At 41.0% G+C, this 27,077-nt stretch overlaps 1 protein-coding gene across 2 annotated transcripts in view; it reads left to right on the top strand.

The window, feature by feature from the left end:
* LOC136871691 (breast cancer anti-estrogen resistance protein 3 homolog) overlaps positions 1–27,077 on the top strand; it is an 877,056-nt gene that overhangs the window by 638,347 nt on the left and 211,632 nt on the right. The window lies entirely within an intron of this gene.

Here is a 27,077-nt window from a genome sequence, read left to right as displayed (position 1 = left end):
GTGTGACTGGATGGTATGAATGTTTGTGTGTGAGATAGTGTGGATTCTAGATGTGTTCGGATTTTATTGCGGTACGCATTCCTCGTCTATCGATGCTGATGTTAAGTTTATGTATAGTTTTTTCAATTATATCAGGGTCCGTATACTGTGGACAGTAGAATAGGCAAGTGTGCTTATAGGCTTCTAACCGCTGAAAATAAGGTCCTTGGGACATTTAATATCTATAGCCTTCGCAGATATAAGAGATAGGATCTGCACCTTGGATGTATATATTATCACTTTTAATGTATGTGTACAGTAGCAAGAAGGGATTGTGTTCAATGCTATATGAAACAATCAGAGTTGTGTGTGTATATAGCCATATTATTATTATTATTGTTTGGACAAATTGTATTTCGTGTGTGCGAATACAATGCAGTAGACGCAATGTATATATCATTATTACAGTAAATTATGTGTTCAGTTATGCCATTATAAGGTTATGTATGAAGTTCTGTTTAATAGTGAATCATAATATATGATATCATCGATTCACCAAGGGGGCGTTATGTGATAGTACATATATCACACCCCATAATTATATGTAGAAGTTAGAGATATTATTGTCAGTATTCTATTTTATTATTATTATTATTATTATTATTATTATTATTATTATTATTATTATTATTATTATTATTTCATTTGTATACTTTGCCATTTATATTGGTAAGCTGGAAGATATCCACATATGTAGGTATGAGTAATTTGTTTTGCATGAGTGGGAAAACATGGCTTTAATAACTCTGGTAATTTGAATGAGTCATATGGCTACCCCAGTGTCTGTTGTGATGTACTTATGTCAGGAAATTCCATTACTCATGTATATATCCCAGCCTGATGAGATAAGCTTGTTGTTGTACCAGGGAAAATTTGGTGATTCATGTAAAACTCCCGAGTGTTTGTTTATCTCTTGGGAGAAAGGAGTAGTTCAGGGCTTGGGCTTGAGAAGAGGACCACCCATGATTGGCTGGCAAGGACCAATCCAGACGTATCATCTAAGAGGAGGGGGATGTTGATGTCTATAAAGGTTGATGATACGGCGGCAACCAGAGAGATGATGAGAAACATTGTATGGAACATTGTAAGGGTGATTGTGAAGGTGATTGTAAAGGAACGAGAAGGAAGATAACTACAACTACAACTGAGGCACTGTACGGGAAGGAAGTGGTGCTGATACACGGTACTGGAGTGACACGGCAGCAATGAACTGGACTTAAAACGTTCGTGGAGCGTAGTCGTGTTATGTTTGTGGAAAGTGGCTGATTGTGGAGAGTGCTTGCGCATTAAGTATTGTAGCACTTGTGGCGGCCTAGCATTATATGTTGGTGAAAGCTATCTCAGACTTTCTATAAATTTATATGTTGAGGATCAACAGACGTGTGTATATATCTTTACAACAAGTGTTAAAATATGTGAACACAGTAATACAAGGTACAGTATCTGTGTGATGTGATAACTGCCGATTATGAGAATCGGTAAGTCGAATTAATATAGAGACAGTGAAGGGTATTTATCTTCATACATGTACATTGTTCATCGGACTATCTACAAATGGTAGCTTAGTTCTCGCTTTCGTTTTCCCACGATTTTCATTATTATTGTTGTTGTTGTTGTTGTAAATATGGAGTCTTCCAGCAATATTTTATGTGTGTATTATATGTATAATGTTGTATGTTGATGAGGTGCTCATGCACGGAATTTGTTAAGAATACAGTTAGCTATTTTAGAATCAGTGTTATTGATGAACCTAGGTGCAGTTCCTACCTAATTAGTCGTTTTCAGGAGGTTAGGTAAGGCCTGCAGCAGATGTACCAGTACGCAGCATTATGTACTCGCCCTGGGATATACAGTTTATCATGCTCTTATCTAAATTCGAGGGATCCATTCTGGTGAACTCTGGCGCCCATACTACGGACATTTCGGATAATTATGCTTATTAATTTTATTAAGTTTTTGAGTAATTTTATTTATATATTTTTATTCATGATTTTAATTATTATCATCAAAAATAGTTACATCTTTCAGGAACGAAACATGTCACTCTTTGTTTGATAGTGTGTACTTTTATTCCTTGATTAATGATGTGTTTTTCTGACAGGTATGTTATAGTGTAATATTGTCCGACTCGTTGGCCGAATGGTCAGCGTACTGGCCTTCGGTTCAGAGGGTCCCGGGTTCGATTCCCGGCCGGGTCGGGGATTTAAACCTTCATTTGTTAACTGTAATGGCCCGGGAGCTGGGTGTTTGTGCTGTCCCCAACATTCCTGCAACTCACACACCACACATAACACTATCCTCCACCACAATAACACGCAGTTACCAACACACGGCAGATGCCGCCCATCCTCATCGGAGGGTCTACCTTACAAGGGCTACACTCGGCTAGAAATAGCCACACGAAATTATTATTATGATGATGATTATTATTATTATTATTAATAATATTATAGTGTAATAATTTTACTTGTGCGTTCGACAGATTGGAAAGCTTGTAAGTTATATTTAGCCCAGAGTTATCATTATCAGGAATATATCCCGGTTTCTAGTTACACTGTTGCAAGATCAGTCTCTGAAATGCCTACCAGGAAATTCATCACATTTCACTTATGTTGATATCAGTGTATAATCAACACGTTGGACAGCGGAAGTCGCTCAGGATATGGTCTAATGATGAAGTCGAATGTCTCTAGTGCTCGCCGAGAATGTTCTGTGGGTGTGTGCACGAGGTGTGACGCACGCCGACGCTATAAGTTGTCGATACGAAACGGCTGTGCCTTTCCCTCTGCGCCGATTCTTTTTCCTGTCGCGAGTAATCAGACCCTCTGAGAGACTGCTTTTATCTCGACATCCGATCTTTCAACACCACCTAGCGCAAAGTTAAGGCCAGTCACCAACTGAAGTCCAAGGGAGTTTGAAAGCTCGCTTGTGTTCCAGTTTCATATTATGAATATTATAATAATTGGATTGTTTGTTATTCGCTAATCAGCCAGCTAGAGAACACGATTAGTTATCGTACTTCCCACTCCTAGGCCTTACCTATCCCACCGTCGCCATAAAACCTACCTGTGTCGGTGTGGCGTAAAGCAGATTGTAAAAAAAGGTATTCTGTTCGTTAGCCCATTTCTTCCGGGTCTTTCTTGACGATAACGTACCAGGGAATTTCTGTTTTTGGTTTAGAGTTAAAATAGTTAAAAATGCGTTTTGTCCATTGGAAAAGTATATTGCTCACACTGCGAGATTGTGGGATCAAGAGTAGTTCATTATATGCAACCTGCACAAATGATTCCTGGTTCACTTTCTGACACAAAAATTGATCGTTCCCGAGTTCTAGCACGACCGAAAGGAAAGATAATATTATTATAAAGATTTCTTGGCGGATATTTACCCACATTTTGATAATAATATGATGACCTCGCTTTTAGAGCGAGTTTAAATAGTAACATTCGCTACAAATTTGTTCTAAACGCTGTTTGTAATTTTCCTAACATAATAGAACTACACAAATTTATCAGCAAGGTGTTTATATGAAAGAGAAAGGCGAAAAAAACTTTTATTCCAAAAGACCATAGCACGGGGCGAGGTAAACAAATTTGGATGCTGATTTTCGCATACAAAATTCTGCTCAGCTTTAGTGTCGGTGAACGTTCAAGTGTCTGTCAAATCTTCAGCCTGAAGGGTGGTTGGATCGTCAATTAGCACCACCTCACGTTTATGGATTATATGAAAAACCGATGAAGGCACAATAATGAGGCGTTCAAGCCGTACGTGATACTTTGCCATTGCTTTTCTTCACAACTCCAGAATGTCCTACTGCAGCATGACTGACCTTATGAGTATCGCGTCTTACAACACCCAGGTCCATAAGCCGTGTTTCGAACGTCATTTCTCATTACTAAAGCCCGGACGTTCAGGCATTTATTTTGGCTAAAATAGGAAGGTAAATATTTTTTTTGCTTGTTGTTTAAAGGGGCCTAACCTCGAGGTCATCGGCCCCTAATGGTACGAAATGAAATAACAAAAACTTTAAAAACATCCACTGACCAAAATATAAAAAATGTCATGAAGAATGAATGGATGGACATGAACCCAACAAGAAACAAAAAACAAAACACAAACAAAAAACAGTGGATCAGACTCAAAAAAGATCGTAAATAATATTATTACTGACCAAGGGATCACTTATAAAGCACAATGATGCTTGATGTCTACAGGGTGCAAAATCCAGGTCTAAGGCTGCTCAGAATGGTACATGTCGCGAGTAAAGTAGAACCATGGTATTTGTCATGTTGGGGGTACTAATCAAAAGTAGCGAAGACTCACGGTGTTCCACACAAGATGGTACTACTCACAAGTATTGTACTTCGTACAGGTAACGCAGACCTATGGTGTTTCTCACACAATTGCGCCACTCATAGCCAACGCAAACCGATGAGGTTCCTCACCTAGGTGTACTAGTCACACTATCCCGTGGTGTTCCTCACATAGTGGGTACTAAGCACAGGCAACGCAGACCCACGGTGCCGCTCATATAGCGGTACAACTCACAGGCAACGCCCAGACCCGCGGTGTTGCTCACATGGGTACGACGCACGGGTACTGGAGAACCCCAGGCCAGGCTCTTGGCTGCTACTAATCACAACCTATTTCGTACCTAATATAGTGGTACTACTCGCAAGTACTGGCAACCCATGGTGTTCCCCGCGTGATGGTACGAATCAAAAGTAGTGTCATGGTTCTAATTCAATCATCTCTTGGTAGCCCCTTTTAGTCGCCTCTCACGACAGGCAGGGGATACCGTGGGTGTATTCTTCATCTGCGTCCCCCACCCACAGGGGGTGAAAGGTAAATAACCACTTAAAATTAAAGAAATAGGCAGTCAAATAATTTAAATATGCATTCATAATCATAAAAATTGGCGCTAAAATAGTAAAGATGGTGTAATGTAAACTACGTAACGCACATCTTCGTCCCATTTCACTACTTATTTTTACGTACCCCTGTGGGCAGGGGCGATAGAATATCAACGGTATCACCTGCCTGTCGTAAGAGGTGACTAAAAGGGGGACCAGGGCCTCTCATCTTGGGAGTGCGGGTTGCAACCACGGTTGCCCTAGCTGAGCCTGGCGTTGCTTCCAATTAGTTCTGTCGGGTTCCTCGCTCTTATCTTTCATATCCGAACTCCCTTGGTTAACTCTTGTTCTTTTCCGACCCCGACAGTATTAAGTTTCCCAGGCTTAGGGATTTTTTTTTCATTTTCACACCCTTCGTGGCCCTTTCCTTTCCTTTGTCGATACCTTCATTTTTCTAAGTGCCAGATCTCTTCCGTTTTCCCTCTGATTAATGTTAGTAGAAGATGGTTACCGTGTTGCTTTTCCTCTTAAAATAATAATCACCACGACCACTTACTTGTACGTAGTAGGGACGGGACCTGGCAACCCTATCTACCATTTGGCTTGTGGAGTGAGTCTTCAGTAGAAATTTGTGCAATATTAAAATATCGTTTATGTAAATGTTAGTTTTTATCTATTAAGTTAAAATGAAATAGTCTTCTGTATTTTTAACACATAAGACATAACATTGGAATCATAGTGTCTTTCCTTCCAATTGATTAATAAGTAGCAGCAGAAAATATCCACAACGTCTCAAAAAATGGCATAAAATGCATTAAACTATCAAATAGGGAACGGAACTAAAATAGGCAAAAGAGGCAAAATATTAACTGGTCCTACCGTTCCCAAATGTACGGAAATATATTTGTTTCTATTTGACACTTCGATATAAACATGAAAATAAAAAGAACATGTTGCCTAACTTCCGGGCTCTACTAATTCCCTTCGATATTTGAGCAGCTTCTCCCCCTGTGGGCGGGTTCAGTAGAATAACACCCACGGTATCCCCTGCCTGTCGTAAGAGGCGACTAAAAGGGACGCCAAGGGCTCTAATTTGAGAGCGTGAGTTAGCAACTACAGGGCATTTAGCTGAGTCCTGGTATTGCTTCCACTTATTTGTGCAACGCTCTTCACTTTCATCTATCCCATCCAACCTCCCTTGGTCAACTGTTGTTCCTTTCCGACCCCGACCGTATAAAACATTCGAGGCTTAGGGAATCTTTTATTTTTTCGCCCTTCGTGGTCCTTCTCTTTCTTTGGCCGATACCTTCACTTTTCGATGTGTCGGGTCCCTTCCATTTTTTCCCTCTGGTTAGTTTTAATGGAGAGTAGTTGCCCAGTTAAACAATCACAGTAACTTTAATACTGCCTCAGACATAGATGAGAGTGATAATTACCAGTCACTCACATTGCAACGAAAGCCTTCTTCGACTGATGCTTTCAAGCGTGTCTTAAGCCACATTCAGATTTAATAACACCGCCTCGCTAAATCCATTTGAATTCACCCGCGAAATGATGTAATTGGCTAACTTCAGCAGCAGATAAAATGACGACGGAGCGAGATATTGATTTTTCCTTCGAATTATTTATCAGAATGACCAACATTCTGACATTCAACTATTTTATGATCTGCCCTAGGTTTTAATGCCTTGGCAGTCAGTGTGCCCAAGGTTTAGTTCAATATTTCTGGGATTTCGTGAACCAAAACAATTCCATCGTAATATTTTGAGCCCTTCCCTAGTTTTTTGGTGGGGGAGTGGGATTCGGACCATTTTGGTATCCGAGTTATTAATCATTAACCAAATAATTTACCTCAAAATCGCCATTTTTTTAAGCCACTCACATAGCCGCATATTCATCTGAGGTCCATAGAGTGTAACCATTCAGATCGAACCTTTAGTTACAGAGCTCTAAACGTGAAAGTTGAGCACACGATATCGTTAGGGTAACGTTCGAATGCACGTAGCCTGATGTTGTAGACGTCATGTCAGAAGGTAGTGAAACACTGCTCCATATGTAAGCCCCTGGGCGTAAGATATAGGTAAATAGTTATTGTATTAGTGAACATTATTTTGATTAAGGAGAGAACTACCACCCTTGTCACTTTCAGGGAAGCGCTTCTCCTACTTGGTGTGTGAGGGAGTAAGATACAATTACTGGGTGGGCCTTGTGCCTCAGCTCATCCTTGCTTAAGTAATTACATACATCATTCATGCTGCCACCACGTGGCTGGTCCATTAACCTCTGTTTTGTTCCCGAGAGATTTGTTACCCTCTCAATAAGCCGACAGACGAGGGTGAAGGAAATCAAATATTCTCCCTCAAAATAGCCAGGGTACTACTATGATACCATCTTCCTAATAGCCACTATAATTCGTTGGAAGATTATCATAGGGTAGTTCGTGAATCTTCTATGCCATCAACAGAATGATCTCATTCAATTGCAAACGTTATGATGCTATATTTTATCTGGTTACTTGATTAAAGCTACAATTACCGATTCACGGTGACATACAGTCCAGCGGAAGGAACCCACTTCTACGCACAGCAAGACTGAACACGTTAGTCTCACAAACAAGTGGTTACTCGACTATAATTCAACTGATGCTCCATAATTTCGGTGCAGCCCTTCTATCACCTGAAGGATGCTGGAAACGATCTACCCAAAAGACTGGGCAAGACTGGATAGTGTATTATCGGCACACTTTATCTTGGTGCATTTGTGTACGGGGGTAAGGAGTAAGGAGGGAGCTGTCCCCGTTCCGATAGTACTCCCAACTGAATGAAAACGAAATATGAAATGAATCGAGAATATGATCGATGTATATGAAGTTTCTAAACCGTTATTATCTTAAGTCAACAACTATGTCACATACACATTATATAACATTATATAACATTTCTCGATGCGAATCTTGTTCCTAGCATGAATTCTATAGTTTGGCTTTGCTGTGTAAACAACAACAGAACTAGTACGTGAAGTGTACGCCAGATGTCGCACAACGATGCTTAAGCGATTCATAGTTTGTGTTTCAAAGGTTGCCAGTACGAATCTCGAAGATTACCGAGGTCGACCGATTCAGCACTAGGGTGTAAATGCACCAAGATAAAGTGCGCCGATAATATGCGCTCCGCAAATGCAGCAAGTTGCAATCTCCCGTATGTGATTGTTGTGCTGAGAGGCAGATTATCAACTCATATTATATATGTGTTTTCTATGAGGGCTTGCCATTGTAACCCTGGAGATTTTCTTATCGTGAGTCAATGGACTAGCCAAAGTACTTGGATATTAATATATGGATTGTGTACATATGTATATTTGCCGTGTACATTCTGGTGAGTCCTTCTATGTCATACGGTTAATAATAATAATAATAATAATAATAATAATAATAATAATAATAATAATAATAATAATAATAATTGAGATGTCTAGACATTGTTGTTAAAACGGGTGTGAATGCATCAGAAACAGTGGATATGATTGGTAAATGTGGGCGTGATGATATTCGCAAGAGAGAAAGAAAAAAAGTGCAGAAAATATATGGGCGCAAATGTAAAAAAATAGGGTGAGGAGACTAAGAATTGTATCAGTGAACAGAAGGAGTGGTTGAATTGATGAGGAAGGGAAGGTTACAGTTCTGTGGACACTTGTTGAGTATGGACAATAACAGACTAAACGGAGAAGATCTTTGAATTATTCTTCAGGAAGAGGAAGACAGACCTGAAATGGTTTGGAGAAATGAGGTTGGACTTGACGAAGATTGGGCTTACGGAAGAGTATATCATGGACAGAAATCGATTTAGACAACTCGTCAGAAAGATCCGCGGTTTCCAGAAGACAGGGAAACAATGGTGAGGAATGAGAGGTCGAATACAGAAAAAGGAAGTAGGACAAAGGATGAAAAATACTGATAGAGAGTTAGAAGGCTAAAAATACCTAAAAGATTATCAAACGTAGTTCATAGACAGCCGAAACAAAGGAGAGAGAGAGAGATTACTGCACGAAATGCCAATGCCATTATTTTGATCTTTTAAATAGTAATTTAGGGCTACGTGGCCGAGGCGGTAATGGCGTGATCGGTTCACTCGGATGGAGGTGGTTTCGATTCCGAATATGCAATTCCACAAATTTTAGAAACGAAATTTCCACTTCCGGAGGTGCACATGGCTCCTAGATTCATTCAGTCTTCACCTAAAATGAGTAGAAGATAAATTCCCGGGGGCAAAACCGGCCGGGCGTACAGCTGACCACCCTACCCCACGAAGTGCCGAGGTTACGGATAGTGGACCTTCATGGCCTGAACGGAGATAATCTTGATTATTTAAAGTAGTAAGTATTCACTTGCGTATATCTCGCCATCGTGTATGTAATTCACCCTTATTTTTGTTATGGAATCGAGGGAGAAAAATAATACCTTCTTATAAGTCGCACGAGTTTTTCTTCATGCGCCTGTATAAATACAAGGCACACTCTGCGGTATTCAACCCTGCTTTCAGCTGAAGGCCGAAATGTCGCCTGTAATTTCTCCCCTTATCTTAATCCCAGCAGCTCTCTCCGCTTGTTTGGTGAACGGCAGGTAAGTAATTCTGGATCTTTATACAACCTCTCAACAGATCACTTTTTTCGAGAAATTGGCGAAAAAGAACTATGTGACATGCATGGTTACTCTCTTGCCAACGTACTGCATATTAGGCCTCGCAGATGATACGGTTATTGTAGGGAAAAACCGAGACTCTGCAATAGAACTGACGAAACTAGCTCTACAAAGGTTTCGCGAACTCGGTCTAACAATAAACCCTGAAAAATCGAAAGTTATTAATATCAGTAGAGGAGAAATAAACAAAGGGCTCATTACAGTCGAAGAAGGTATGGAGATTAAATGTATTTCGAGGAACGAATGCGTTAAATACTTAGGGGTAAATTATGCAGATACCATGTTATTTGATCCCAAGAAATCAATGACACTCCTTCAGAAGAAACTCAGCTAGTTATCATCCTGTCCCTGGCTTCATCCGGATCAGAAATTTTCAATTCTAAATTCTTCAGTCTGCCCTACGTTGACTTACCAGTTCCTCTGCGTTCCTGCAGGTAAAATACCACGGCGATTTCTGGAAGACGCTGATAAACTCGTTGAGAGTACACTAAAGGAGACCTTATCCCTTCCCACTGACACTCCTGATTCTATGATTTACTCAGATAAACGCTACAAAGGATTCTTGACTCAGAATAAAAACAGCTGCAACATTCTGAAACGGGAGAAGAAGAGATATATTGAAGCCAACAGAAACCCAGACGAAGAAATGAACAGATGTTTAACCGAGTTAAGCGTAAATGGAAAACTGAGGATATGAAGAACAGACACGGTGAGTATGACACCAAGAAACTCAGAAACAAACTACGAGAATCTGAATTTGAAAAATGGTGTCAGTTGAAAAGTAAAGGTCAGGGAGTGTGTCTGTACAAGGAGTTCCCTCCTTAAAACCACTGGGTTAGAAACCATGACGGCCTTCACGGAGTGGAGAGATGCGCTGAAAATGGCATGTAACGTTGCACCTGTAAGAGCTGTACCAGGAAGGTCCCTAGATGGTAACCGCTGCAGAAGATGTAGTGAGACTGAAACATTACCTCACATCCTGGGTTCCTGTGCATTCGGTGAAGCTCTTCGAAACACTAGACATCACAACATCAGGTCATCCATAGCACAGACGCTCCGTGAGAAAGGATTTCAAGTGCATGAGGAACTCCATGGCATCAGAGTAAATGGCAGCACGAGTAGGATTGATATGATCGCAATCAGAGGGAAGAAAGGATATATATTAGACCCCACAGTAAGATTTGAAACACACTCCGACCAACCAGACGAAGTGGACCAAGAAAAGAAGTCTATCTACCCACCTACAGTGCCGTATTATAAGAACAAATACGAACTGGACGACGTGGAAGTGAGGGGTCTCATGATCGGTGCGAGAGGAACTGTTCCTAAGAAGACATAGAGTACCAAGGAGTTCATCGACTGGGGGCTGAAAGCGCTCAGGGGTTCTCTTTTGATACTCAGACACCACCTATACTCGCCAGATTGAGACATAATTTACTTATTTTATTTTTGAAGGAAATTGTTTGTGTATTCTTTGTCTTTGGCAGCCTCCAACTGGACGAAGATTTTGAAAATAAACAATAAAATTCCCTGGCCTAATGATATAGATGGAATGCAGGGGCAGGGGCGTAGCCAAGCGGAGGGAGAGGGTTAGACCCTCTCCCCTTGGAGTGGTGGTGGGGATTAATGTTTGAATAGGAAGTTATACTAGGGAACCATACCCCCCCCCCCTCTTGAACATTTTACAAAAAAAGACAAACTGACAATAAACAATAAACATTCAGACACATAATTGTAGAGCCAACAGATCTCTTGAATATATTTTCTAAGAAGACTCGAAAGTTAGATTTTAGTTTGTAAACTGAACATACCATACGTTGTAAAACTATTGACCTTGATCGTATTGTTCTTGTTCTGTATTTTAATGTAAGATTTTGTAGTGTACTCACCCCCCCCCCCCTAGGCACTACAGCTTTTGAAGAGCCTTGGCCTATCAAGCGATCGCTGCTCAGTCCGAAGGCCTGAAGATTACGAGGTGTCGTGTGGCCAGCACGACGAATCCTCTCGGCCGTTATTCTTGGTTTTCAAGACCGGGGCCGCTATCTCACCGTCAGATACCTCCTCAATTCTAATCACGTAGTCCGGCTCCAAGACTTAATGGTTAGCGTGCTGGCCTTTGGTCACAGGGGTCCCGGGTCGGGAATTTTAACCATCATTGGTTAATTTCGCTGGCACGGGGGCTGGGTGTATGTGTTGTCTCCATCATCATTTCATCCTCATCACGACGCGCAGGTCGCCTACGGGTGTCAAATCAAAAGACCTGCACCTGGCGATTCGAACGTGTCCTCGGACACTCCCGGCACTAAAAGAAATACGCCACTTCATCTCTAATCACGTAGACTGAGTGGACCTCGAACCAGCCCTAAGGTCCATGTAAAAATCCCTGACCTGGCCGGGAATCGAACCCGGGGTGGGGGAGGGTTCCGCGTAAGACGCACGGACGCTATCCCTACATCATGGGGTCGGCTTTTGTAGTGTTCTGCAATCTGAATATCAACATAAGTCACTTGTATCAGTGTCATTATAATGACAAGTTTTGCATGCGCACACCACACCTTTTTTTGTGTTCTATCCTCATTTTGTAACTATAACCCACTGCACTGCATTTTTAGTGTACTAATACACGGTATGCGCGAGACGTAAGGTGTAAGATCGAGTCCACTGTATTACGATATTGTAATTTGCTTTCCAGCGTTACATCGCTTATTGGTGAGTTACAGAGAAGCGAGCTAGTTTAAAAAATTCGAGTGAATCAATTTGCAGAGAAAGGCGGTAATCGCGCAGCGGGCCGAGAATTTAATGCGACGGTAGGTGAGTCGAAGTTCATAGGTTTGTTTAAAAGAATATTGAACAAACAGTTTCACGTATACTCGTAAATTTAAAAAGAAATGTATTACATAAGAGTTGTGCAGGAAATATTAGTATAGGAAATAAAGTTTTAAAGGAGATAGATGAATTTTGTTACTTGGTAAGTAAAATATTAATGGCAGCAAGGAGAACATAACATGCAGACTAGTACAAGCAGGGAGACCATTCTTAAGAAAAAATTCTCCACATCAATCATAGATTTGCATATTATGAAATATATTTTTGAAGATTTTTATACGGAACGTGGCAGTATATGGATGTGAATCGTGGGCAACAATGAATGGGAAACAAAGGAGAATAAAAGCTTTTGAAATATGGTGTTCCATAAGAATGCTGAAGATCATATTGCTGGAGATTCTGAATCGAGTTGGTAAGTGGAAAGTGCTATGGCGAAATTTGACCAGAAGGAAAGATAGATAGATTACCGAACGCGTTGGCAGTGTGGTTAGGGGCGCATAGCTGTGAGCTTGTATGCGGGAGATAGTGGGTTTGAATTCCACTGTAAGCAACCCTGAAGATGATTTTCCGTGGTTTCCCATTTTCACACCAGGCAAATACCGGGGCTGTACCTTATATAAGGCCACGGTCACTTCCTTCCCACTTTTAGCTCTTTCCTATCCCATCGTTGCCGTGTGGCTATCTGTGTCGGTGCGGCGTACAGCAAATTGTGATTGAAAGTTAGATTGATAGGACACCACTTGAGAATTGTGCAGTTAGGTTTTGAAGGAAATGTAGATGGTAAGAAGAACAGGGGAAAACTAAGGCATGAATATGACAGCTAAGAGTAGATTCAGGATGTAGTTAGAAATGAAAATTTCATCTCAGGATACAGTGTCATGTAGTGCTGTATCTAACCAGTTTGCGGATAATGACCCAAACGACAACAATGTATTATTGGTTTAAAACTACTTTTCTCAGTGTTCGCAGATACTCAGGTGCCGGAAATTTCGTCCTGATTTATTTATTTATTTATTTATTTATTTATTTATTTATTTATTTATTGTACTGTATGGCTGTTAGTGCCGGAAGTATCCGCGGGCATGTTCGGCTCGGCTGGTACAGATCTTTCTATTTGAAATCCCACGGGCGGCCTGCACGTTCGGTGTAAGATAATGGTGGTGATGAGGTAGGGAGAGGGTGAAACCCTATGTCGGAACATAGCCTACTCCTGTCGAATAACACGAAGGAGTCTGCTCAAGGCTTAACGTTCCCATCCGACGGACGATTCACCATAAACAGCTCCGCATGCCCTAACTCCATATCGCTCCATATTAACACTGCGGAGAGGTCTTGGAATTGAATCCAGGCATTTTGCATACAATCTAGTGATTAGATACCCTGCCGGCCAACATTCTGATGGTGAATTCTTTTCCACCAAGGGGACTCGAACTGGCTAACCACTGTATCTTAGTGATCATTGCCACCAGGCGGGCTTCCGTGGTTCTTCTTTTCCTCTTGACTTTTAAAAAAATCTTGATTGCTTATTTTAAGGGTCAAAACATCGAAATTATCGACCCAACACCACCACTTCCACTTCTTCTTTTCCTGATTTTGTTTTTGTTATTTGCTTTACGTCGCACCGACACAGATAGGTCTTATAGCGACGATGGGAGAGGAAAGGCCTAGGAATGGGAAGGAAGCGGCCGTGGCCTTAATTAAGGTACAGCCCCAGCATTTGCCTGGTGTGAAAATAGGAAACCACGAAAAACCATCTTCCGGGCTGCCGACAGTGGGGTTCGAACCTACTAACTCCCAGATGCAAGCTCACAGCTGCGCGCCTCTAACTGCATGGCCAACTCGCCCGGTTTTCTGATTATTATTGAAAATGAAAATCCACAGCCTGCTTAAAGTCATTCGACCGGGTCAGGATTGGAATGAATGATGCCCCCATCTAGCGGTGAGGATAGGAATTGTGCCGGCTGCCGATGCCAGCCGCACTCCTCTGGGGCAATGATTAATGACTGACAGATGAAATGAAATTATATTGGAGAGTGTTGCTGGAATGAAATATGACAGGGAAAACCGGATTACCCGGGAAAAAACCTGTCCGGCCTCCGCTTTGTCCAGCACAAATCTCACATAGAGTGACCGGGATTTGAACCACGGGACCCAGCGGTGAGAGGCCGGCGCGCTGCCGCCTGAGCCACGGAGGCTCTACTCTGATTATTATTATTATTATTATTATTATTATTATTATTATTATTATTATTATTATTATTATTAACCTTCTTTCATTGTTTTAGCGCTTGACCCGCCTAGTAGTAGGATCCGCTATGTGGGTTGCTGTCTCCATTTTTCCTAGTCGTACGTCGTGTCTCGGTGGAGAATTACTTTTCAGGTCTTTATGTAAAATATCGGCCCATTGTTACCTAGGTCTGTTATCAGTGTCTTCCAGGGCATATCTCGTCTTCGTGATGGTGTCTATTCCTTTTCTTCTGCTTATACAAATCCTTCTTTTTTGTCCCTTCTTCTAAAATTATCGCTATCGATTCTTATATGTTCTTCTGGTCGCTATCTGTAACGCTGAAGCGCAAAATGCGATTGTGTTTCTGCTCGATAGAAGTTTGAGTGAATCTCAATTGTGGTGCGTTCAGATATTCCCTAGAGGCTTCTTGTCCACGTTTGGCTGTAATTCTTGGTCTCGTCTCTCTCCTCCTCAGTTTCTCACTCGAGCATTCAAAGGAAATATTTATTTCTCACTTCCAACCTCATATTCCTCACCCTGTCGTACACTTGATTATGATGATGATGATGCTTGTTGTTTAAAGGGGCCTAAAATCTAGATCAGCGGCCCCTAATGGAACGAAATGAGACGAAATGTAATGACAATTTAAAAGTCCAAAATCATCCACTGACCAGAATTCAAAACGTGATGATGAAGAATGCATGGATGAATATGAATTTAAGACTATCAGTGGATCCTAACCGCAATGCCCCACATTCCCACAGACTATATTAAAACAATAGGCTGACCAAGGGACTGCTTCTAAAGCACATTCTTCAAACGAGTCCAAATTCCAGGGCAGTAGCCCCTTATAACGGTATTTATCGCCAGTAAAGTAGAACTATGGTATTTGTCATGTTGCGGTACTAATCAAAAGTAGCGTAGACTCGCGGTATTCCGAACATTATGGTACTACTCACAAGTATTGTACGTCGCATAGGTAAACGCAGACCTATGGTGTTTCTGATGATGATGATGATGATGATTATGCTTGTTGCTTTAAGGGGCCTAACATCTAGGTCATCGGCCCTTGATGGTACGAAATGAAATGACAAATTAAAAGTTTTAAATCATCCACTGACCAAAATAAAAAATGACATGAAGAATGAATGGATGGATATGAATTTAAAACAATCAGTGGATCCTACCCAAAAACTACCATAAAAATAGTATTACTGACCGACAGACCACTTCTAAAGCACAATCCTGAGTCGAGGATGCTTGCTGTCTAAAGGGATCCAAAATACAGGTCAACAGCCCCGCATAATGGTACTTATCGCTAGTAAAGGAGAACCATGGTATTTGTCATGTTGGGATACTACTCAAAAGTAGCGTAGACTCACGGTGTCCCACACATGATGCTACTACTCACAAGTATTGTACGTCGTACAGGCAAGGCAAACCTATGGTGTTTCTCACATAATGGTGCTACACACAGGCAAAGCAAACCGATGGTGTTCCTCACTTAGGTGTACTAATCACGAGCGCCGGTATTCCCGTGGTGTTCCTCACATAGTGGGTAATAAGCACAGGCAACGCAGGCCCACGGTGCCGCTCATAGTGGTACTAATCACAGGCAACGTCCAGACCCGTGGTGTTGCTCACAAGGGTACGACTTACGGGTACTGGAAACCCACAGTGACCCACTCTCTGCTGCTACTAATCACAAACCTATTTCGTACCTAATATAGTGGTACTACTCGCAAGTACAGGCAACCCATGGTGTACCCCGCGTGATGGTACTAATCAAAAGTAGTTTCATGGTTCTAATACAATTATCCCTTGGGCGCCCATTTTAGTCGCCTCTTATGACAGTCAGAGGTTACCGTGGGTGTATTCTTGGTCTGCGTCCTCCACCCACAGGGGGATGTCATACATTTGAAGCGGTGTTTTGACTTATTTCTGTGTGTTTTACCAGTCGGAAAAGAAATGTAACATCATAGGAAAGCTTAATCTGTCTATTCCGACCTCAGACGTCTGGAAAAGACCAGAAGAATTGTCTGGGATTCGAACCCTTACTGACTTAGTAAGCGGCCAGTGACTCACTCGGCTATTTCCCTTGTGGGGGACGGTAGAATACATCCGCGGTCCCTCTGCTTGTCGTAAAGGGTATCTAAAAGGGAACCCGGGGTTTTCATCTTGGGAGCATGGATTGGCGCCCACGAGTCAACTTGCTGAGTCTGGCATTGCTTCCACTTATTTGTGTCAGGCTCCTCGCCTTCACTTTTTATATCCAACCTCCTTTGGTCAACTATTGTTCTTTTCCGAACCCAGTATTAATAGCTTTGCGAACCTCAGGGAGTCTTTCATTTTCACGCCCTTCCTAGCCCTTCCCTTCGTTTTGCCGATATCTTCATTTTTCAATGTATTGGACCTCCTCCATTTTCCTTATGATTTGTGTAAAGAGAGGGTGGTTGCTCAATTGTACTTCCTCTAAAAATATGGTACCTTATTACCCGTTTTTTCCCCTGGGGATCACCCGTTTTAGAAACCCTTCCCCCAAAATCCCCGTTCATTTTTTCTAGTTACCATGGTTTTCTCGTCTACCATCAAGTTTATTTAATATATTTTGGTCACTGGCAGGAAATACAACTGTTCACGGCCATCTAGCCTTCTAGGTAATTCTTCTCAGATTTAGTTTTATAGATTTGAGTATACTTGCTCTCATGTCTGCTCTCTAGCGAGTATTTGCCGAACTTATTTTAAAGTTGACAGTACTGAAGGCGTCACTCAGTTCTTGTTGAATAGAATGTGTTGCTTTAGACATAATGGCTGCGACGCACCTGAAAATCTGAGTCACGAAATTACCGATACAAAATGTGTGACGTGACGTTACCTAGCAACCGTGCAGGCTGCGATATGAAGTATTGCAGGATGGTCGTGACTGAGAGACGTATTATTAAAGAGGGTTGTTGGAGTACAGATGGTTGATATGATTTTTTTACGCTGTGCTGTGAAGTATTCGTTGACTGTGTTGAATTGTTAAGAGCGGTACAGTACTAATTTGCCATACCTTCACATAACGCAGAGAATTTCTTCTCTTCTAAATTTTCAGTGGACGAACGAACGAAATAAGCTCACACTTGAAACTGTAAAATTGTTTAAATTGTACTGTACAACATGAAAAAATGTAACATGTGTAACATTGTCTCTAAAACAAATTTTGTAAAACAAATTCCCAGCCAGTGAAAAATATGTGAAATAAACCACAAATTCTTTCAGTTTATGGACTTTACAGTGTGGTAATCCCTTGGGTTCTTGTAATGTTCAAATATGATAATCCTATCTTAAAACAATAATCACCAATGTCACCATAAAAATAGCATTTACTCTAAACAAAATATAATATAGTCGTTGAATATTATAAATAGGGCGAAATACTCCGACATTCCCCTCTGCATTTTATTGATTGACTGATTCCTCAGCTTGGCGGTAGGTAGAACACACACATGCATGACTGAGTATGTTTGTCCCGCGTTACGTAATGCCGAACAGGGAGTTCAGCTGGAGCTAGAGCAGCAAACAGCCCGTCGGTCTCGCGAATTTTATCCGCATGAGTCACTCCAGGGGCGTCGGGAGTCTGGCTTCCCACTCCGGAAATCGCTTGGTCGATACTTGTCGAATCCCAGGTTGCGAGTGAAGTATACTAGCTTCTGTCTCCTTTTGTGGAACTGAAGTAGCTTGAATCCGAGTATGTGATTTCGAATGGGGGCTTTCATGTTGAAAAGAAAGGAGAAATCTGAGACGGGAAATAAAACACTCCACCTCGTGAGGTGTTTACATTTTTATTGTTCGAGTTATCAACCCATAAAAATTCAGTATCCAATGCTTTTATTTTCCTGTACTCAGATTTTCATTTCATGAAGTCATTATAGCTTACTTACTTCATTTTGTTGACCATGTTCTATTTACGGGCTCTTTTTGCTGTACGGGAGTGAAAACTGGATGGATTCGGGATATTTTATTTATTGAAAACCAAAAACTATATACCTTACTCCGTGGCGTAACAGCCCCGAAGGGCCAAGACCTACCAAGCTGAGCCCGACGGCCGGCCGTTATTCTTGGCTTTCTACAATGAGGCCGCCATATCACCGTCAGATAGCTCCTCATTTGTAATCACGTGCTGACTGGACCTCGAAACAGCCCTCAGATCCAGGTAAAAATCCCTAAACTGGCCGGAAGTCGAAGTAGGGGCCTCCAAGTCGCCCCACACCGCGGGGCTGGTATTTTATTCATGAGCTATATACATAAAAATAACAAGAACTATTTCTGGTAAAAAGCAAGTTGTACATGATAAGAGAGTACTCACAATGCGGAGATGAATTCCAAGTTACGAATGAACTCGAAGGATTGAGTATGGACAGGTTTCGGTGGTAGGGTCACGCGCGAAAAGCAACGGAAACTACCCCATTCCTCATTTTCCTAATACACGTAGGCTATTTACAACAGTTAATGGAAGAGCTGTTGGGACCACAGTGTTGAGCACTCAACACACATTATTATTATTATTATTATTATTATTATTATTATTATTATTATTATTATTATTATTATTATTATTATTATTATTATTATTATTTGCTAGTTGCTTTACGTCGCACCGACACAGATAGGTCTTACGGCAACGATGGGACGGGGAAGGGCTAGGAGCTGGAAGGAAGCGGCCGTGGCCTTAATTAAGGTACAGCCCCAGCATTTGCCTGGTGTGAAAATGGGAAACCACGGAAAACCATTTTCAGGGCTGCCGACAGTGGAGTTCGAACCTAGTATCTCCCGAATACTGTATACTGGCCGCACTTAAGCATCTGCAGCTATCGAGCTCGGTACATATTATTATTATTATTATTATTATTATTATTATTATTATTATTATTATTATTTCTTCGTTATGCCCGTTTACAGAGCGCGTTGTTAGTTTGTTAGCTTGATGATGGTTTTCCTTTCTTCTTCTCCTCCCCAAATCTCTTCATGCACTCGCTATGCTGTTTCTTGCGTTCTTCCGTCCATTGTTTCCCTGTGGTTCTTTTAGCCTTTTCCGTGAACGTGTGCTTTGCAAACAGAGTTCCAAAAGCCTTGCGATCCCTAATGGTATCTTCTGTGATGTTCATTTCGTTTAAGTTCTGCTTTATTTCCTGTAACCAGCTGATTTTGACCTTCTTTGAATTAATTATACACAGCATTTTTTGGGGGGCATATCTAGTGTCGTCCATTCTACAGATGTGGCCATAGAATTTCAATCGTCTCCTGCGTACGGTATCGATGAACTTTTTTTTAAATTTTTATTTTATTTTTATTTTTTACAAATCTACAGTTTTTCATTTGAACTATTTTCCATTTACATGAACGGGGCAATATATTTTCCTAAGAATTTTTCGTTCTTGGGTTACAATTTCATCAATTTTAGAGAGCCTCCTAGAGATGTGGTTTCTGAGGCATACAAAGCTCCCGGAAGAACAACAGTCTTGTAATGCCGAAGTTTTGCATTTCGTGACATCACTCTTTTATTGTAGTGATTCCATGTTATTTGCTATGCTTTTAGGAGTTTGGTGGCTCTTTCCAAATTAGCTTTCCTGTCCAATCCGAATGGTACAGTGATTTATCCTAGACATTTGATATTTCCATATTTCCATTGTTATTATTATTATTATTATTATTATTATTATTATTACTATTATTCTGTCTGTCTGTTAGGTCATCAGCCCAGAGGCTGGTTGGATCCTCAAATAGCACCACCAAAGGTTATGCGGTTATAAGGAAACCCCAAAAACCAATGACAGCACCAAAATGAGGCGTACTAGGCAAGATGAGGAGTGAGGTAGTTTGCCATTGCTGTCCTCACTGGGTCAGAAAGTATTATTGCAGCACGACTGACCCTATGAGCAGCACCTTTCATAACACTCAGATGCACTAGTTATGCTCTGAATGTCATTACTCAGCACTACCCATACCCCAGCAACTTCCACATTGTCACAGCCATGGATGTTGACTGGGACTTCAGTGGAAGCTACACTTTACTCTGGCCTGTGCCAAGAGATGGATGCAAAAGTACTGTATCCATCAAGAAATGACAGCAGGCAGTATTATTATTATTATTATTATTATTATTATTATTATTATTATTATTATTATTATGAGCGTGTTAATGATTAAAATGTATTCCCATGTTAAAGCATTAGAGATTAGATATTAAGTTAACCTGCTTAAAACAAACTCATCATCGTTATTATCTTCTACGAGTGCATCATTCACAGCAGCCTTTGTTCTGAAGTCAGCCGGTGTAGAAACGTTCGTGGAAAGACTATTTATTGCCTCAACTAGGGGACAATGGTTTGTGTTAACGAAGTAGTTTGCTGTTTATGAAGTTACGTAACCAACATACTGTACTGTTCATCTGATGTATGCGCATTCTGAGAGTACGAGGTCTGCTTTCTTTTAAGTGCTACCATTATTAAACACTTGAAGTATTTATGAGAGTTAATAGAGAACTCTCTTCCAGGAATGCATAGTATGTTCCCGTCTGCCGCGATCTGCTCGTATAATCAAACTGTCGCCAACCTTGAGTACACTATATATTTTTCAAACACACTACTGTAAAGTCATATTACTGTTGTTTTATACTGTGTAATGCACACAACATAGAGTTTAGTGGACACTTAAACTTAGAGAGGCCGTTTCCATAACACAATAAAGGAGAACATCTATTGAATTCATTAACATCACTATGAAACACTATTTCATCTATGACTTTGGATTTGTGTGTCGTCTTTCCCCACCTTTGCCTTTACTGCCGATCTCTACATCACAACGAAACATTGTTCGTATTAATTGCTTTTTGTAAACTCATGGTAATTCTTCTAACCACTGTTGGTTAAATCTGGTCCGACTCGTTGGCTGAATGGTCAGCGTATTGGCCTTCGGTTCAGAGGGTCCCGGGTTCGATTCCCGGCCTTGTCGGAGATTTTAATCGCTTCTGATTAATTCTTGTGGCTCGGGCCGCGGGTGTTTGTGTCCGTCCCAACACTCTCCTCTTCATCTTCACACAACACACTACACTACCAATCACCACAGGAACACGCGATAGTGATCACATCCCTCCATATAGGGTTGGCGTCAGGGAGGGCATCCGGCCGTAAAACAGGGCTAAATCCACATGTGCTACGCAGTTTGCACCCGTGACCCCACAGGTGTGGGAAAAGCGGCAGGGAAAGAAACATTGTTGGTTACATCTGGTTGGGTATTCTTTGAAGCCGAACCAAACTCCATGGCGCAACAGCCCCGAGTGGCCATGGCCTACCACGTGACCGCTGCTAAGTCCGAAGGCCTGCAGATTACGAGGTGTCATATGGTCAGCACGACGAATCCTCTCGGTCGTTATTCTTGGCTTTCTAGACCGGAGGCACTACCTTACCGTCATATAACTCCTCAACTTTAATCACGTCCGCTGTGTGAACCTCGAGCCAACCCTCGGATTCAAGTAAACGTCATTGACCTGGCCAGGAATCGAAGACGGGGCCTCCGGGTAAGAGGCATGCATGCTACACCTTCACCGCGTGGCCGGATATTCTTTCAAATTAAATATTTAGTAATCCATGAGAAAAAAGCCTACAAAACATCAACGATTTGACAACATGGAACACACAACAGGGCCGAAGCTCGAACACACTGAAAAAAAGACGGGGGAAACAAGTGTTATATCCTGTCGTGTCTCGATAGCATCAGCAATAAACATTCTGTTCTTATTGTTTTTATTTTTAATATTTACAATTTGAATATTCTGTATATTATTGATTGATTGATTGATTGATGCCTCTTTTAATGTACCATTACATTTAGGTCCTCAGCCTTACGAAAATACGGAAGTGACAACCTTCACGATGTCCTCGGTTAGCCGTCATATTGTTCCTAAGTTAGCGGCGCTATTTGAGGGAGTTATTGCGACAGTTTTGTGTCTTTGACTTCCATCACTTCAGAGGTCCACCTCGGTAGTGCAAGGGTTAGCGCTGTTAGCTACCATCCTCTGAGGCCCGGTTTGGATTTCCGGTACTCCCAAAGATTTAGGATTGGTAAGCAGACTGGTATTTGCCTAAAATGTGCTTGTAGCTCGTCTCCCATTGGGACCACAGCTGCACCTTTTCTAGACCTAGTCCTTTTCCATCCCAGCGTCGTCGAAGTATATAAACTTTTTAGTTACTGTATAAAATTGCCTATAGCTGCAACGGCAATTTGATGATTGACGATTGTATATGGGTAACGTTTGGATACAACTTCATCCTGCTGCTGTAGAATACAAATGGGTATTCTCTGAATAAATATGACTTCCCAGCATATATTTACGACAGTATGTCAAATGTTTTTGAGGTGTGCGTATTAGAACCTTAAAACATTATCGTAAACGAGTGGTAATGTGTCTCACTCGCTTCGTCTATGGACTTAGAAAGGTAGTCTCTATCTGAGAAGAAGTGATCGATTACTTGCCAACCAGTAAACATATTACATATTTGTTATAAACCATTCATGTCATGTTGGAGAGGTTAAAGTCCTGTTTACCTCAAATACTGGGGAGAGGAAAAATTCTTGAGATCAGGAGCAAATTCAAAATATAATAATTACAAAGTTAGCTATTTCTATCCATTCCCCTTTTTAATTAACTTCAAATGGCAAACTTTCTCTTCAGATGCCATTAAGCTGTCGAGGAAAAATGTTTAGACCTATAACTTTTTTCTCCGATCTTCCATTCTGCCATTTGTAGCTCTAGAAGTTGTCTTCTGATACACTGCAGTTAATCCATGACCTGTCCATCGCGTTTCCGAGCTACCAGTGTAAGAAATATTACCATTCCCTCTTCAGTTTATAAACTTTAATACCAAATGAAAAAATAAATTGCTAGCTGGTTTATCTTTCTTTCTGATCAGTCAAAATGGCTGACGTGTTACCAGCTGATTGTCACCTCATAGAATCACGGAGGATATCATATGCATAATATATCATGCATGTCTAACTGTTAGACAGCCAGCTTTTGGGGAATAATGGCAGCTTCTCCTGATGGTCTTGTTTCTCTTTTTTTCTTAGTGGAGACTGTTAGTCTCCCCTCGGATACGTCTATCTCGTGTGTCCCTTCCCCTCTTCCCCATTCTCCTCAGCATTACGTCACCGCTATTTTCCCGCCGTAAAAATGAGAGCCGGACGGTAAAAAATTTTAACAATTCGGTCGCGCATGCGTCTTTGTTACAACTATCGACCTCCGGAAACAAAACACAATCTGCCTGTGTGTATGTGGGAGATCTGCCGTTGAGGGCGCGCAGGAGAGGTTAGGGTGCAGGAATTATGGGGCTGCGTAGTGAAGGTTGCGCACGCCACTCGAAAAATCAATAGGCTAGCGAGCGAGCAGGCGGGCGGTTAGGCAGACAGGCAAGAGAACCCAGGCAATGGGAGAGGAAGGAGTGAGGGCGGGGATCAAACTGTACGTAGTCAGTGTATGGCAGGCAAGGCTGAGAGGAGAGAATAGGCGAGTCGTTGTAATGTGCTGTTAGTGCTGTGATGTGGATCATGACCAGAATGATGTGACTAATCGGCTACTTTGAACGTTAGTGGCGAGAAGTCGGGGGTGTGGCAGGCTGGCTGACTGACAGGATCATCCAGAGGAAATCGTTCGTGTTCGTTACATAGTAAAATATATATGCACAAAACCGTGACGTAATATTGTAGCGTATGGGAGATCAAATAATTCCCACCCCACCCCCCTCGCGAATTTTTAAAATTACGGCCTACCTGTTTACCACCCTTTCCGGAATAGTACTACGCCAGAACGTCAGAGAACGTAGAGTTTGACAGGTGAGTAAAGCGTTTTCAGTAAGTTAACAGGTTCTGGAACTACAATGGATGTTGTGAAAGGCGTTATCTCTCTTTGTCATTCACTGTTATGTTCAGCAAGTAGCATGGTGATCTTGCATTCATTATATCCCTTTGTTTAGAACATTCCGCCTGCTCTTTGACTGTAAAATGAATAGCGTTGCTTCCTATTCTATTTCATGGATGCTGAAAAAAACCTCCTGTTTTGCGTGGTTGGTTTTCCACAGAAACTCCTTATCACTGCATTAACAATGATATATGGCATACTATTCTACAATTTTAGTGTTTAAAAAATCGAGATAATATAAACTCGCATGACTGACAATTTATATAATCCAAATTAAGAGATAAACTTATAAGTTCTTAAAATAAGAATCAAGTAATTATAAATTAGAATGTTTACTCTTTGAATCAAATGATATTTATAGTAGAGGCAAAGAAGACATGATAAAGCAAGGATATTAAGAATATGGTAGAAATAAGGCTGCACTTCCTTCTATTAATTTACTAGTACAACATGTCTAATAATATCAAATTGGAACATTTTTAATATCTTTCTTACGCATGAAATTTAATGTGTTTAACATGGATGGACTATGATTACGATAATAATAATAATAATAATAATAATAATAATAATAATAATAATAATAATAATAATAATAATAATTGCTAGTTGTTTAACACTGTGCTAACACATAGAAGATTTTCGGTGAAGCAAGGATGAGAAAGGGCTAGGATTGGGAAGTCAGACCGGCCGTGGCCTTAATTAAGTTACAGTCTGGTGTGAATATAGGGAAACTACGGAAAACCAATTTCAGGGTTGTCGGCGGTGAGATTCGAACACACTATTTCCCGAATGTAAGCTCACAGCAGCGTGGCCCTAACCACACGGCAAACTCGCTCGGTAATAATAATAATAATAATAATAATAATAATAATAATAATAATAATAATAATAATACTTTTACGGTGTTTTGAAGGGGAGCGGGTGGTGATGCCCTAGTGTCATCACCATTGACTTCTCATCAAAGCCAGGCTCTGTTCGAATTCCGACTAACGCATGTGGGCTTGGGCTTGTTGAAATTAAAGTAAAGTCTCCGTAGTTCGGATTCCACGCAACACTGAAGATCCCGTAACTAAGATCTCAATATTTATCACCACGTAAAACTAGAGGTTTGTTTTGCTTTTCTTTTTTTTCGTAGGCGCCGAGGTGCCGGAATTTTGTCCCATAAGAGTTCTTTTACATGTCGGTAAATCTACCGACCGACACGTGGCTGTCATACTTGAGCACCTTCAACTGAAAATCGAACTCCCTTGGAATCAGAAGGCCAGCGTTTCTACTGTTTGATATACTGAGAGATGTAACTTCCTTTTGTGACTCACGGACTGCTGTGGCGCAGTCGGTTTATCGCCGTTCTGTTTACAAGATAGCAGGGTCGATCCTGGCTGAAGAGGTGTTTAAGAGCGACAAATTCGTATAATAGGCATACGTCACGTTAAGAAACTCCTATGAGACAACATTCCACAAATTTTAACACTAAGTTTGGATTAAGCCAAGTTTTACGACAGGATGCCCTTCCTGACTCAAAACCTACGCATTATTGCGTATGTCTGTGGTGGTTGATAGTGTGATGCGTTTAAATGAAGATATGCTTTAGACGAACGCAAATATCCAACCAAAGTAATTAACAAGCTAAGGCTGGTCCCGACATCGAGCTCTGGGCCCCCTGAACCGAAGGCCAATTCGCTGACCATTCAGGGAAGAAGCCGGACTAGAATATATAGCAATTAAATCCCAAAATTTTGCAGAGATGACCAGGTTCATCATTCTCAACTTAATACGTTACTGATTTATAATGATGATTAAGAACAAACAATACATAGAATACATAGAAAAAAACACCAGAATGATGACTACAATACCCCCAAAAATTTTTGGATTACACAATAGCATTCAACAAATGACTGTATTGGAGTTAAAATGCATGATTTGGTATACACGAAAATAAATATTGGCTCTAACTCGAATATTTATTCTACAATTTATTAACTTTAGCATATTATAATTAGATGTTGACTGAAAGCCTGTATTATTCCCCTATGAACATGCGGTGACTTGTAAAATAACAATAGGACTACTAATAATAATACCGGGCGAGTCAGCCGTGTGGTTAGGGGCACGCAGCTGTAAGCTTGCATCCGGGAGATAGTGGTTTTCCGTGGTTTTCCCATTTTCACGAGAGGCTGTATCTTAATTAAGGCCACGGCCGCTTCATTCCCACTCTTCGCCCTTTCCTATCCCATCGTCGTCATAAGACCTACCTGTGTCGGTGCGACGTAAGACAAATTGTATAATAATAATAATAATAATAACAATAATAATAATAATAATAATAATAATAATAATAATAATGTTTGCTTGATATCCCCTCAATTGCAATAGATTTTAAAGCGCTGAACTTGGAGTAACGTCTCTAATCTGGTTGTCATATTCGTATTTTGGTCTACCCTTAACATTATTACCACCAACACTTACCTCAAAAAC

This window comes from Anabrus simplex, chromosome 4 (genome assembly GCF_040414725.1).
Source record: "Anabrus simplex isolate iqAnaSimp1 chromosome 4, ASM4041472v1, whole genome shotgun sequence".
NCBI classification, from domain to species: domain Eukaryota; kingdom Metazoa; phylum Arthropoda; class Insecta; order Orthoptera; family Tettigoniidae; genus Anabrus; species Anabrus simplex.
Note: the sequence above shows the minus strand (reverse complement) of the source record. Positions and strands in the feature narration are given on the sequence as shown.